This window comes from Octodon degus, unplaced genomic scaffold, assembly GCF_000260255.1.
Source record: "Octodon degus isolate 3935 unplaced genomic scaffold, OctDeg1.0 scaffold00287, whole genome shotgun sequence".
NCBI classification, from domain to species: Eukaryota; Metazoa; Chordata; class Mammalia; order Rodentia; family Octodontidae; genus Octodon; species Octodon degus.
Genome location: NW_004524863.1, coordinates 999,923 through 1,013,410, shown reverse-complemented (window position 1 = coordinate 1,013,410; position 13,488 = coordinate 999,923). Strand labels below are relative to the sequence as shown.

The following is a 13,488-nucleotide window of genomic DNA, read 5'->3' as shown; positions in this document are numbered from 1 at the left end:
GGTGGGGCCAGCCCGGCCTGAAGGCCTGAGGCTCGAACCCCAGCCCCTGGCGCTGTTTGCAGGCGATTTAATCTGCTGAGCTATTTGGCCTGACTGCCTTTCCTCTTTTAGTATAGGCTATGGGGTTTCTGACTCAGAATCCCGCCCTCTGCCTTCTCATTTATAGATCAAATTCATTTTCAATCCATTGTTTAGAGAGCATACTTTTTTCTGTTTCACGAAGAGCATTTTTTTCCACAATTGGATCATAATGCAAAAGAGTTAGCTTCCAGCCGGAGAGATGGCTCAGTAGCATAAACAAGCGCTTGTCTGGCAAGCACAAGGGCCTGAATTCAATCCCCTGTTCCGCAAATAAATAAATAAATAATTTAAAAAATTGAATTTTGGGGCTGGGGATTTGGCTCAGCGGTAGAATGCTTGCCTAGCAATCTAGAAGCCCTGGGTTCGGTCCTCGGCATCGAAAACAAACAAAAATAAATACAAAAGAGCTTCTCCCAAAGCCAGCCTCTCCAGGCATTGAAGGTAATACTTGTCCGGGCCTGGCTCACCATTTTCATCAGAAAGGTTTTTGACTTGCTCTTGGCAAGGGAGACCACAGAAAGGTCCTAGACCTATTTAACAGAATTGCCAGAGACACATAGCATGGACAGCTTCCCACTTTGGAGCTCTAAATGCCACACTACCATTCCCATCATGCCCGTTTAGGATTAAATCCGCACCCATCGACTCACAAACCGGAAGTTGTGTCCAGAATCACTTCCGGGTTATAGTTAGCTGCTTACTAGAACTGTATTCTTGTTTTCTTCCGCCGATAGAATAAATAGTCCCACACATGCTTTGCGTCACGGATAAATTTTAGAAACCTCTTTACAGCCTGAATTTCAGTATAGACGCTAAAGAATCATTAAAATCTGAGGAAAACGACTTTTAGTTCTTGATTCCCGTCTTTTAAGTGCTTTTCCGGTGTGAGCGTAGGAATCTCGTGCTATATAAGAGGGCTCGGCCAGGCGCCGGATCCTCTTTCGGGTCCTCTTTTCCAAGATGGTGAGTTGTGGCGCGTGGTGATCGTGGGGATCCCGGGAAAGGCTGAAAAGAACGCATGTTGAGTTTGTGAACATTTAAAATTTGACCATGGTTGACGAAAGGACGGGTTGCATCTGTAACCCAGGAAAATCTGGGGTGTATTGAAGGGTGCTGCCGACGTGGAATGTAGCTGGAAAGGGACTGAAGCTAGTTAAGCTGCGCCTCTAACTAGATGTTTTATCTTAATACAGACGAAAAAAAGAAGGAACAACGGTCGTGCCAAAAAGGGCCGCGGTCATGTGCAGCCTATTCGCTGCACGAACTGCGCCCGGTGCGTACCCAAGGATAAGGCTATTAAGAAGTTTGTCATTCGGAACATAGTGGAGGCCGCCGCCGTCAGGGACATTTCCGAAGCGAGTGTCTTCGACGGTAAGTGCCACTGGCACGCGCGGTGCTAGGATTCCCCTCCCCTGCCGCCTCGTATGGGCTCTGCACTTGGCTTAGAGCATCTGTGAAGTGGTTGTTGGTTAAAAACAAGCAAACAAAAAAAAAGTTACTTTTAAAGACATGTTATTTTTCTGAAGAGAAACGATTGAAACAAGGAACCAGAAGTAGATTATTATAGAAGATTTTGAAAGAAACTAGATTTTTAGTTTTATTGGGGTGTGAATTAGTTCGGGTTCTTTGGGGCTGTAGAGAGTATGTGTGACATTACATATACTTATGTGTCAGAAGCTAAATCAGTTGCTTTTTAGGAGTGAAAGTTGTGTGGATGTGTGTAGACACAAGTAGGCTTAGTTTAGTTCTTGGTACCTGGGGTTGCACTCAGGACCTTGTGCTTACTAAGCAGGCACTTATGCATTGAGCTATCTCCCTGGTCCTAGGTAGGCTTAGTTTTGAGTTGATTAGTAAGAGCAAGAAGTAATAACAAGGTGTATAAAAAAGGGTGGTATTAAAAAAAATTGATATTTATTCATCAGGTTATGTGCTTCCCAAGCTGTATGTGAAGCTGCATTATTGTGTGAGTTGTGTTATTCACAGCAAAGTGGTCAGAAATCGATCTCGTGAAGCCCGTAAGGACCGAACTCCTCCACCCCGATTTAGACCTGCTGTAAGTATTTTTCATTTTTTGAAGACTTGCTATGTAATGCAGACTGGTCTTGAACTTTGCTGTTGTGCTACAGTCTTCAAAGTGCTATCATTATAGGCATGCACCACCTTTTTTGTATTGTGAAGGCTTCTATAAACCAAGAGGGGTGGCAGTAGAAAAAGGCAGAGAAATGCTAAATTAATATTTTAGTTTGAGAAAGCAAATTGGACCCACACCTAAACACTTGCTTGGAGACACTTTAAAAAAAAAATCAGGGATTGAATTTGGGACTTTGTGTTTGTCAGGGAAGACTTCTGGTGCTGAGCTATATGCCTGGCCCTAGAGATAGTTTTGAAGGCTTAGGAGAAGCCATGCCAAGTATTTCATGCCCATTACCCTAGCTACTTGGGAGGTTGAGGCTGGAGAATCAGAAGTTTGAGGCCAGCCTGGTTAATTTTTAAACTGTCTCAAAAAGATCTGGAATATAAAACTCAACACTCCTTGGGGTGTTTTGTATTGTTTTGAGACAGGGTTTCACTGTGCAATTCAGGCTGGCCTTATGTGTCAATCTCCCAAGTGCTTAGATTATGGGTATGTATCACCATGTCCTGGTCTCCATATCAATTTTTATGTCCTGAATGTTGTGTTTTTTGTTTTGTTTTCATACCAGCAATTGAGCCAGGCAGGCACTTGTGCCACTGAGCTATATCCCAGGCCCCTGAATGTGTTTAAGTGTTGGACAGGATAGTGGCCAAGTTATTTTAGAGGATGGGGTTATGACCAGTCTGTTGACAACAAAGTGTGCTGTGATGCATAGGCCAGTCTTGAACACCTCTACTAAGTGATCTTTTGCCTCCCATCTCCCAGGTAGCTGAGTTGTTTAGTTGTTTTGTTGGTTTTTTTTTTTTTTTTTTGGTGGAACCAGGGATAGTTTTTTGTTTCTTTTTTATTTTTATTTTTTTTTTTGGCGGAACCAGGGATTGAACTCAGATCCTTGCGTTTGCCAGTCAAGCGCTTATCGTACTGAGCCATCTCCCCGGCCCCCAGGTAGCTGAGTTTGTGATTGTATGTGTGTGCCTCCACATCTGGCTTAGGTCTGGTGGTGTGTGTTTGTAGTATTGAACTTCTTGGGGCCTTATAATAAACCATTTCCCCAGTCCACTTTGAGACAGGGTCCTGCTAAGTTTCCCAAACTGATGTCAAATTTATGACCCTCCTGCCTCAAATTCCGAAGTTGTTGGATCTGTGCATTTATTTTTATTTATTTGTCTTTCAGGGTGCTGCCCCACGACCTCCACCAAAGCCCATGTAAGGGGAGCTGAGTCTTAATGGACTGAAGAAAACTCTTGAGAAAGAAATAATAAAATTGAATGTTACACTTTATACAGCATGTTGAGTGTACCTGCCAGAGGTGGGTTGGGTTAATTCAGCTTATCCAAGTTTAAGTTTGTACTCTGAAAATGAATAAAGAAGAGGAACACACTGGAAGGGGTTTCAGAAGCATACCTCATTTTATATGACTGGTTTGTCCTAGAATTCAAAAGTGAAGTTAGGCTCTCTTCATGGTTATCTCAAATATTTCATTTGTGGGTAGATTGTTGAGGATTCATTTGGCCAGTTAGCTGGAGGTTTTTATGTTGAAAAGCACAAGGCAGGTGTGATGAAGCCCACCTGTATTTGGGAGGCAGAGGCAAAATTGCCAGGTAAAATATTGTAAAAGTGGTTCTATTTACTTAGAAACCTGGTAGCTTCACTAAAGAACTCTTGCCAACAGCATATTGGCAAGGTCTGATCCTAGCATTCTGGGTAGAGGCCAGGAGTGTCCAGCCCATCCTGTGCAACTTGATGAGCTCCTGTCTCGAGAAAGTGATGCCGTATAGGTCAGTGTGAAGGGCCCAGGTTTAGTCCCAGGTTTTTGTTTTGTTTGTTTAAGCTGACTGCTTTGAGGGTAAATAGACCAGTGTGTGTCCTCAAACAGCTGAAGCAAGTAAAATTTTCAGAACAAAGTGCATCTGAAATCTAAGTGATTTCAGCTTAACAGATTCAAAGTAAAACAGATCAAGGTTTAGGATTATCTCTAGGGATCCTACTTACAAGAAGGGGCCTAACACTTGTAAAAATTGGTGGTGTGAATCTATAGTTTTAGACTGAGACAAAAATTTAAGTTGTCTGGAGGTCAGTGAAACCCTGTCAAAGTTAGGTTGTATATAGTATGGTTGAAAAAAAATACACATTGCTATTAATTCTTCTCAAAATCTTCCCCCTTTTATTTACTTACTGCAGTACCAGCACTCAAACTCAAAACTTTGCACTTACCAGGCAAGCACTTTATTTTTTAAAATGCAAATTAATGGGCTAGGGAGATAGCTCAGTGGAATAAGTGCTTGCCTGGCAAGTGTAAGGTTCTGAGTTTGATCCCTGATACCACCAAAAAAAAAAAATATATATTGCAAACTGATCCTTTATTAAAGGAATATATAAAACAACAACAAATGTTCACAAGCAAACTATGTTCTGACTGGTTTTCCCCTTTATTTTAAATCCCATCCTTCCCTCTTTCTGAGGCCATTTTGAAAGATTTGTGTATACTTATACTGTTATTTCTGCTTTGATGTTTGGGATTCGTTGAAAACTTAACCTTTCCTGGTAATTTTTTTTACTTTGAGGACAAACCAGAAATTATACTGGTGCTTGAGTATGTTGGAGTGTACTCTGTAGGAATGTTCATTATGTTTTTGTCTTACAAGACAATTTTGTTTTCAGTACTGGGTTTAAGTCCTGGACCTTTGCACTGAGCTGTATCTCCTGAGTTTTGTTGGTTTTTTGTTTTATTTTTTTTCTGTTTGATAATCCCAAAGCACAGTGTAGCCTCATTTATCATGGAGGTTACATTCCAGACACCCCCACAATAAGTGAAAACCAGTGAAGTAGTGACTTATACTTAGTTTTGTGGGTTTTATTTTTGTTTGTTTGTTTGCGGAACCGGGGATTGAACTCAGGCCCTTGCCAGGGAAGCACTTATTCCACTGAGCTATCTCCCCAGCCCGTATACTTAGTATTTAAGGCTTTATAATCCTCACACTCACATAAACCTTTCTCACTTAAAAATACATCTAATGTTCTTAGCCGTTTTCTAAACTCGTAAACTTGCATAATTTTAGCAATGTACACTGTACAGTACTGCAGAATCCTGCAATATAGTGAAAAATTCACAGTAAGATAAATAATTTTTTTTTTTTTTTTTTCAGAACTGGCAATTCAACTCAGGACCTTGTGCTTGCCAGGGAAACGCTTATTCTGCTGCGCCATCTCCCCGGCCCCTAGATAAATAATTTTTTTTTTTTTTTTTTTGGTGGAACTGGGATTGAACTCAGGCCCTTGCACTTGCCAGGGAAGTGCTTATTCCACTGAGCCATCTTCCCAGCCCAAGATAAATAATTTTTGAAAACCTGCAAAATGGTCTGCTAAATCATGAGGGACTACTAAATTGTAAAGCCACTACCGGAGGCTAATGTTTATAATCCCAGCCTTTGGGAAGACTGTAGATTGGAGTGTAGCCTGGGCACTTCAGTGACAAGAGACCCTGACTCAAAAAAGGCTGGGGATGTAACTCAGTACAAAAGTTTAGGTTAGGGGGCTGGGGAGATAAATCAGTAGAAAAAGTATTTGCCTGGTAAGAGCAAGGGCCTGAGTTCAATCCCCAGTTTTGCCCAAAAAAATCTAGCTTCTTAATACTGTAAAAACGGGCCGGCGACATGGCTCAGTGGAATAAGCGCTTCCCTGGCAAGTACAAGGACCTGAGTTCAATCCTGGTTCTGCAAAAAAAAAAAATACTGTAAAAACAAAACTAGATTTTTGTGTCGAGGTACAGTAACACCCCTGGCCCCTTGTAGCTCTGTTGCTTAGCATCATGAGGCCCTAGGTTCCATCCCTAGCACCAAAAGAAAACATGACACTTGGACACTAGCTGGGCATGGTGGTACATGTCTAATTGTAGCACTTCAAAGGCTGAGGCTGGGTATTGCAAGTTTGAGGCTAACTTGGGCTACTTAGTTCAAAGGAAAAGTGAGCCATCTAAAAATGGTCTACAGAAACACTTCAGAGTGTTCATACTTAACCTATGAAGAGTAATCAAGTCAGGTGAGGCCCCTGGACACTCCAGGTGTTGGTTAGTGTCCACCTCAGAGGTCCCCTGGTTGGAGAGCCTGGAGTACCTTTTTCCTTCACCCTAATGCCTCCCTACCTCCATTAACAGCATGTGGGGAAGATGGTGTTCAGTGCATCATGCTGTGTTTGTTCCTGTTTGTGCATTTGTCTTCTCTTTTTGCAGTATCTTTGAACCCATGATTTTCCCATTGTGCTACATCTCTAGCTGGCTGCTTTTGCCTCTAGACTTCACTCTGCCCCTTTCTGTCTTTCCAGGGTCTGACCTCAAACTCACAGTGCTCTTGCCTCAGGCTTCTGACTGCTGATGTAGGTCTTACTATGTAGTTCAGATTGGCCTTGAACTCGCAATACTCCTGCTTCAGACCAGTATGCACCACCATGTCTTGATTTTTCTTTCATTTTTAGTGGTCATTTGCTCTGTTTACATAGTGGTAAATCAAACTCGGGGCCCCATGCGTCCTAAGCAGCCACATTATTTAGTTACAGACTCCACTAAAAATGTATACATACTCAAGGAAAATATTTTAATATTAAATGAATTAGTTTATTATGATTTTTTTAAAATTTATTTTGTGTGTGTGTGGCCAGTTCAGCCCACCAGGGGGTGGGGCTGGCTGACACGTGGTGCTGGGAATTGAACCGCGGTCCCTGTGCTTTTGCTCAGCTTGTTCTAAGTAGGTGCTCCAGACCACTGAGCCATCTCACCAGCCCCTATTATGATATTAATACGAGTTACCTTTGGCCACGACAATTACAAGAGGTGCTCCAAGCGGAGGCCATTAGCTTCCAGACATACATGAGTGTGGTGAACTTTCTTGCATAGCTTTGGTCAGTGAGACTGCTGCTTGTGCATTTTCGATTTCTTAGGGCCTGCGGTGTAGTGGGTTTTCTTCAGTATACAACATTTAGGATCCTCTAGATAACCATACTTTGAAAACATACTATTTTTCTTTTCCTGAAATATGTATCCTTTTAATTTTATATTTTTTTAAATACAGGGTCTCGCTGTGTAGTTTGGATTCATATTGATCCTCCTGTCTCAGCCTCGCTAGCACTGGGACTATGGGTATGTGCCACCATGCTGGGTTCTGGGGCCACCATGGCTTGCAGGACTAACCTGGCATGCAGTACCAGGGATTGAACTCAGGACTTTGCACTTGCCAGGCAGCTGCTGAGCCATCTCCCCAGCTCAGCATATACATTATTTTTGGTGGATTTTATATATCCTCAAAGCATTCTTTCAGCAACTCCTTTATGTATACAGGTTTGGGCCGGATGGGCATAGTGGCACACATTTATAATCCCAGGACTCCTGACGGAGGATCAGCCTGAGTTTAAGGTCAGCCTGGGCAATATAGTGAGGAAGGCCAGCCTGAACTACACAGGGAGACCCTTTGTTTTTTTGTTTTTTTTTTTTTAAAAAAAGGGGATGTAACTCAGCAGCACAGCACCTTCCTGGTAAGCACAAGGTCCCGAGTTTGATTCCCAGGACTAAAAAATAGGTATGTTCACTTTCTGAGTTACGATAATTGAAGTTTTATCAAAAGGAAACTGAAACTCTGTATGTTAGCCTACACCTGTAATCCTAACATAAGGGAAGGTTGAAGCAGGAGTGTCATTTAGTGGCTTAGACTGTCTCAAAAAATAAATAGGTTTGGGGCCAGGGAGATGGCTCAGTGGAATAAGTGCTTCCCTGGCAAGCACAAGGGTCTGAGTTCAATCCCGGGTTCCTTCAAAAAAAAAAAAAAATAGGTTTGAGAATGTAGGGGTGGAGCTTTGTATGAAGGCCCAGGGGTCAGTTCCAGGATGATATCCACACATACAAAAGGAGACCAAGTCAATAAACTAAAGAATTGGAACTGGAATTGGCTCAAGTATGTATTGTCTATATGCTTGCCACTTTTCCTAAGCCCAGGTCCTGTTACAGCCAAAAGCTGAATCCTAGATGTAAATTCCATCTCTGCTGCTTTTAGCTGTGTGACTGGGTACATTATTTGTTTTTTGTTTTGTTTTGTTTTATTGAGACAAAGTCTTAGTGTATAGTTCAGGCTGCCCCTGAACTAACTTATGTAGCCTGGGTGGCCTTGAAGTTGGGACTGTACTCCTGCCTTAGCATCCTGAGTGCTAGGATTACAGGAATGTACCTCCATGCCTAGCTTGTTTTTTGTTTGCTTTTCTTTTTTATTCAGTACTAGGAATTGAACTCAGGACCTTAAGCTTGCCAGACAAGCATGTATTCTACTGAGCTATTTCCCTGGCCCTTCTGGCTTGTTTTTTGTACTAAGAATTGAACTCAAGACCTTGCACTTGCCAGGCAGGCACTGTGCCACTGAGCTATATCCCTGTCCTTTTCTCCCAGATTGACTAGGGTTTTTTTTTGTTTGTTTTTTTGCTTTTTGGGTTTGTTGTTTTTTGGTGGAACCAGGGGTTGAACTCAGGCCCTTGTGTTTGCCAGGCATATTTCATGGTATTTTGATGATGAAAAATGAGATGAAGCTGAGTGTGATGGTGCACATCTGTAATCCCAGCACTCTGCATTGGGAGGGCTGAGGCAGGAGAATACCTGTGAATTCATGACCAGCCTGGGCTGCACAGAAAGTTCAGAGCCAGCCTGAGCTATGTAGTGAGACCCTGTGTCAGAAAACCAAAAAAAGGTCTGGGGAGAAAGCTCAATGGCCTAAGCGCCCGACTTGAATGTGCAAGGTCAGAGTTCAATCCCCAGTACTGGGGGGAGAAAAGTCAAAACCAAATAAGTACATAAATAGCATTCATTCATTCATTCATTCAGGTCAGAGTTCAATCCCCAGTACTGGGAGGAGAAAAGTCAAAACCAAATAAGTACATAAATAGCATTCAATCATGCATTCATTCATTCATTCATTTATTTATTTATTTTGGTGGAACCAGGGATTAAACTCAGGCCCTTGCACTTGTCAGGCAAGTGCTTATTCTACTGAGCCATCTCCCTGGCCCCAATTTATTTTTGAGACAGTGTCTCACTGTGCAGTTCAGGCCCACCTTGTGCTCACTTGTAGTCCCAGACCAGTCTCAAATTCACTGTGATCCTCCTGTCTCAACTGAATATTGGGATTACAGGCATGTACTACCATGCCCAGTTCTGCAATTATTTATTTTCCTTGTTCATGTCTTTTATTTTTGCAGTTATTTATTAAGGAAACTTATTAGGTATGTATTACATGCCAAGTATCTTTATTATTGGGGGGGGCAGCTCAGCCCACCTTGAGGGTGGGGCTGGTACAGCATATGGTGTTGGGGACTGAACCGTGGTCCTTTGTGCCACCTAAGCTTGCCTAAGCAGGTGCTTTAGACCACTGAGCTATCTCACCAGCCCCAAGTATCTGGTTATATGATTTTTTAAAAAAAAATTTATGTATTTGGTACAGGGTCTCACTATACAACTTGGACTTGTAGTGATCCTCCTGTTTTAGCCTCCCCAGCACTGGGATTACAGGATTACCCCACTACATCCAGTCTCAGTAGCTAGCTCACCGCGGCTTGTGGTACCAGGAATCCAACCCAGGTCCTTGCACTTGCCTAGGCAGGAGCTTGGACTGCTGAGCTATCTCCACAGCCCTATTTATATAATTTTAAACTGAGGTCTCTGTCTTCCCCAGTCAGGTCTTGAACTCCTGTAATCAAGTGATCCTCCTGCCTGTCACTCCCAAGTGGCAGGACAGAAGCATGCATATCACACTCAGCTCATGCCAGATGCTTCTAAGTGCTGAGGACACTTAACAGTAAGTGAGGCAGGACAGTGGTCTCACAGATTTCCCCTTTAGTGGGGGCCAGAGTGATAGGACCAGCGGGTGTGAAAGCGGCTACTGTTTGTATAGGGTAACCTCTTGCTAAAGTCTGTTGGTATTTGAAGAGAAACCTAAACAAAGTAGGAGAGCAAGCCCTTTGGATAAAAGGAGATAAAGCTTTCAAGCTCAGGAATCAGTAGCAGACCCCAAGATGGAAGCTACATGGCTGGTAGGTCACAGGACGAAGGGGTATCTTGCTAAACTCAGGCTGGATGGGAGTGGCTACAGCCAATGGTGCTTTAGAGGAAATCCTGATGGGTTTATTTGCTCTTTCCCCATAATTTTATTGATAAATAGCAATGAGACAGTTTCAAATCAAATTGGTAGGACAGTTTCAGTAATTAACACATTGCAAAAACATAGATTTTTATTTATTTTTATTTATTTTTTGGGGGGGGCAGAACCGGGGATTGAACTCAGGCCCTTGTGTTTTTGATCTTTTTGAGACAGGGTTTCACTGCAGTTTGGGCTGGCCTTAAAATCACTTTGTATTCTAGGCTGGCCTCAAACTTGCAGTGATCCTCCTGCCCCAGACTCTAGCATGCTGGGACTACAGGCACACCATACCCAGCCTTTATTTGTTTTGGCAGCACTGTCAACCCTAGAACAGTAACATGGTGTGTATCCTATTTAGTATGTTACTTCTTTAAAGGGATCTGGAGCAGGGCTGAGACCCAAAATTAAATTTCTGCTGCAAAATATAAGAATCATAATAAAGAGAAGACGGTGGACAGTGCTAGAGACTGTATCTTGCCTAATCGAGTTTTTAGCTGGCTTTTTGTTTGTTTTGTTTTGTTTTCTGGAACCGGGTATTGAACTCAGGCCCTTGCGCTTGCCAGGGAAGGGCTTATTCTACTGAGCCATCTCCCTGGCCCCTTTTAGCTGGTTTCGCTGCTGTAGGAATGTCAATTGAGTTTCAAAGATATGTAAAATTTTCAGTTGTGTAGCATTCTTTGGTATACAAATAAAACATCCAGATCACATGGCATCTTGCAGGTTTTCAAAGACTGGACTAAAAGTTTGACGGTAAGCAGTGAAACTAATTCATACCCATTTGGAAAGCTGTGATTGAAGAATCAGCCTGATCCAGGCAGCCTGGCACATGCCTCACTCTGGTAGGCTGAGGCAGGAGGATCACAAGTTCAAATGCAGAGGGCCAGCAAGATAGCTCAGTGCTCTAAAGTGCCTGCTTAGGCAAGTTTAGGCAAAGTGCAGGGACTGGGGTTCAGCACCACATGCCGCCCCAGCCCCACCTGCAGGGTGGGTTGAGTTGGCCACACATACAAAAAAAAAAGTTAAAATGCACAGAGTAACTTAGTGACTTAGCAAGACCCTGTCTCAAAAATTAAAAATTAAAGGGCTGGCCAGATAGCTCAGCCGATTAAAGTGCCTGCTTAGGCAGATGCAGGGGCTGGGGGTTTGATGCCCAGTCTGCCAGGCTGACCCCACTCCCAGGACACCACACTATGATTGAGACTGGGCTGGGTGGCCCCCGCCTGTAATCCTACTTAGGAGGATGAAAAACAGGAAGGATCACTAGGAGTCGGATCTGTGTAGTGAGACCCTGTAGACCCTGTACTAAATACATTAAAAAAAAAAAAGATTGGAGATACAGCTCAGGACAAAGGCCTTTGGTTTAATTCTCAGTATCATTGCAGTGGCAAGCAGAAACACCAAAATGACATCCAGGATTTGGAGGCAAGTTTTATTTAACATTGGACACAGAGGGAATCCGTTGTCCCTCAAAATGTCAGGCTTGGAAGGCCCAGTGAGGAAGGTTGTTATGGGATTACAAGCAAGAAGCAAAGAACTTGGCTGTCTTTGGCTCTTCCAACATGTATCACAGTGACCAGCCATGTCTAGGAGACAGTAGCAACAGAAACTGTAAAGGAGCTATTACTTGGGCAATTAAGAAACTGAAGAATCTTGGCTGGGGGACATTTTCTGTTACACCATCATGCCTGCCAAAATATCAGCCAGAGCCAGCATAGAGGCATACGCCTATAATTCCCAGAACACTGGAGGCTGAGGCAAGAGCATTGCCATGAGTTTGAGGCCAGTCTGGGCTACAGAGTAAGTTCAAGGCCTGGATAAACTATATCATAAGACCCTGCCTCAAATAAATGAAGTCTTGAAAAAAGTGATGGCAGTGCATTGGAGAGTTGTGTTTTGTGTGTGATTTTGTTTTGAGAAGGAATTCACTATGTAACCCAGGCTGGCCTTGAACTAACAGTAGTTGTCCTGCCTCAGCTTCCTGAGTGCTGGGATTACAGGTGTGTGCCACCATGCCTGGCTGCTACATAATTTTAAAATTAAAAAATATTTTTCTGTTACTAACCAGTCATCCTGTAAATGTCTCTAGGAAACATTCCCTAATAAGTGTTTTTGGCTTTGTTGTTGTTTTGTTTTTGGCAGAACCGGGGATTGAACACAGGCCCTTGCGCTTGCCAGGCAAGCGCTTATTCTACTGTGCCATCTCCCTGGCTCCTGTTTTTGTTTTTGAAACAAGGTCTCATTTGCTAGGCTAACCTTGAATTCACAGCAGGCACTACCACATGTGGCCCTAAATTGTAAACTCCAGGCCAGCTGGCGTGTCTAATTGGTCAGTTATGCTGCCTGACATCTAGCAGCAGGTGCTCAATATTGGTTGGTAAACTGGGTACTACACACCTATAACTCCAGCATTTGCGATACCACCTTGTTTGCCGTTCATCGTGACCACAGGCTAAGTGACCTGCAGGCTGGAGAGGTTAGCAAAGTCTAAAAGCTTCTCCATTTCCTTAGAGTCAGGATGTTCTTCATTAATGTCCTGATCCAAGGCTCTGACCTCAGGGATATACAATGGACCCTCGAGTTCCGATCATTTCCACATGCACACAACTTGGGTTACAACCAGAATGTTAGGTTTAATTTACAACTGAAGTCTTAGTTGTGACCCAGATAACAGCTACTTGTGTGGTTGGAAACAAAGATGTGATGCCAGAAAAGTGTACTTAAGCTTAAGTGTCAGTTTGAGCCCAGGTGCATGTTTGTGGCTGTGATTTGTCAGCACTTGATACAATTGCTATAATGTTAAAGAAAAGACAGGCCAGGTGTGGTGGCTCACACCTGTAATCCCCACTCTGGAGGCTAAGGCAGGGGGATCATAGAGTTCAAGGTTATCTTCCACTACATAGTAAGTTCAAGGCCAGCCTGAACTGCATAGTGAGACCCTGTCTCAGAAAAAAAAGGCCTGGGGAGATGGCTCAATAGAAATAAGCACTTCCCTGGCGAGCGCAAGTGTCTGAGTTCAATCCCTGGTTCTGCAAAAAAAACAAAAAACAGAGAGAGACAAAGGTTGAGATCTAGTTAGCAGGGGCCAGGGAGATGTCTCAGTGAAATAAG

The 13,488-nt window shown here is 43.1% G+C and overlaps 2 pseudogenes; both read right to left on the bottom strand.

The window, feature by feature from the left end:
• Positions 1-156: 156 nt before the first annotated feature.
• LOC101581659 lies at positions 157-695 on the bottom strand (annotated as a pseudogene).
• Positions 696-12,707: 12,012 nt separating this feature from the next.
• LOC105740908 overlaps positions 12,708-13,488 on the bottom strand; it is a 2,691-nt pseudogene continuing 1,910 nt past the window's right edge.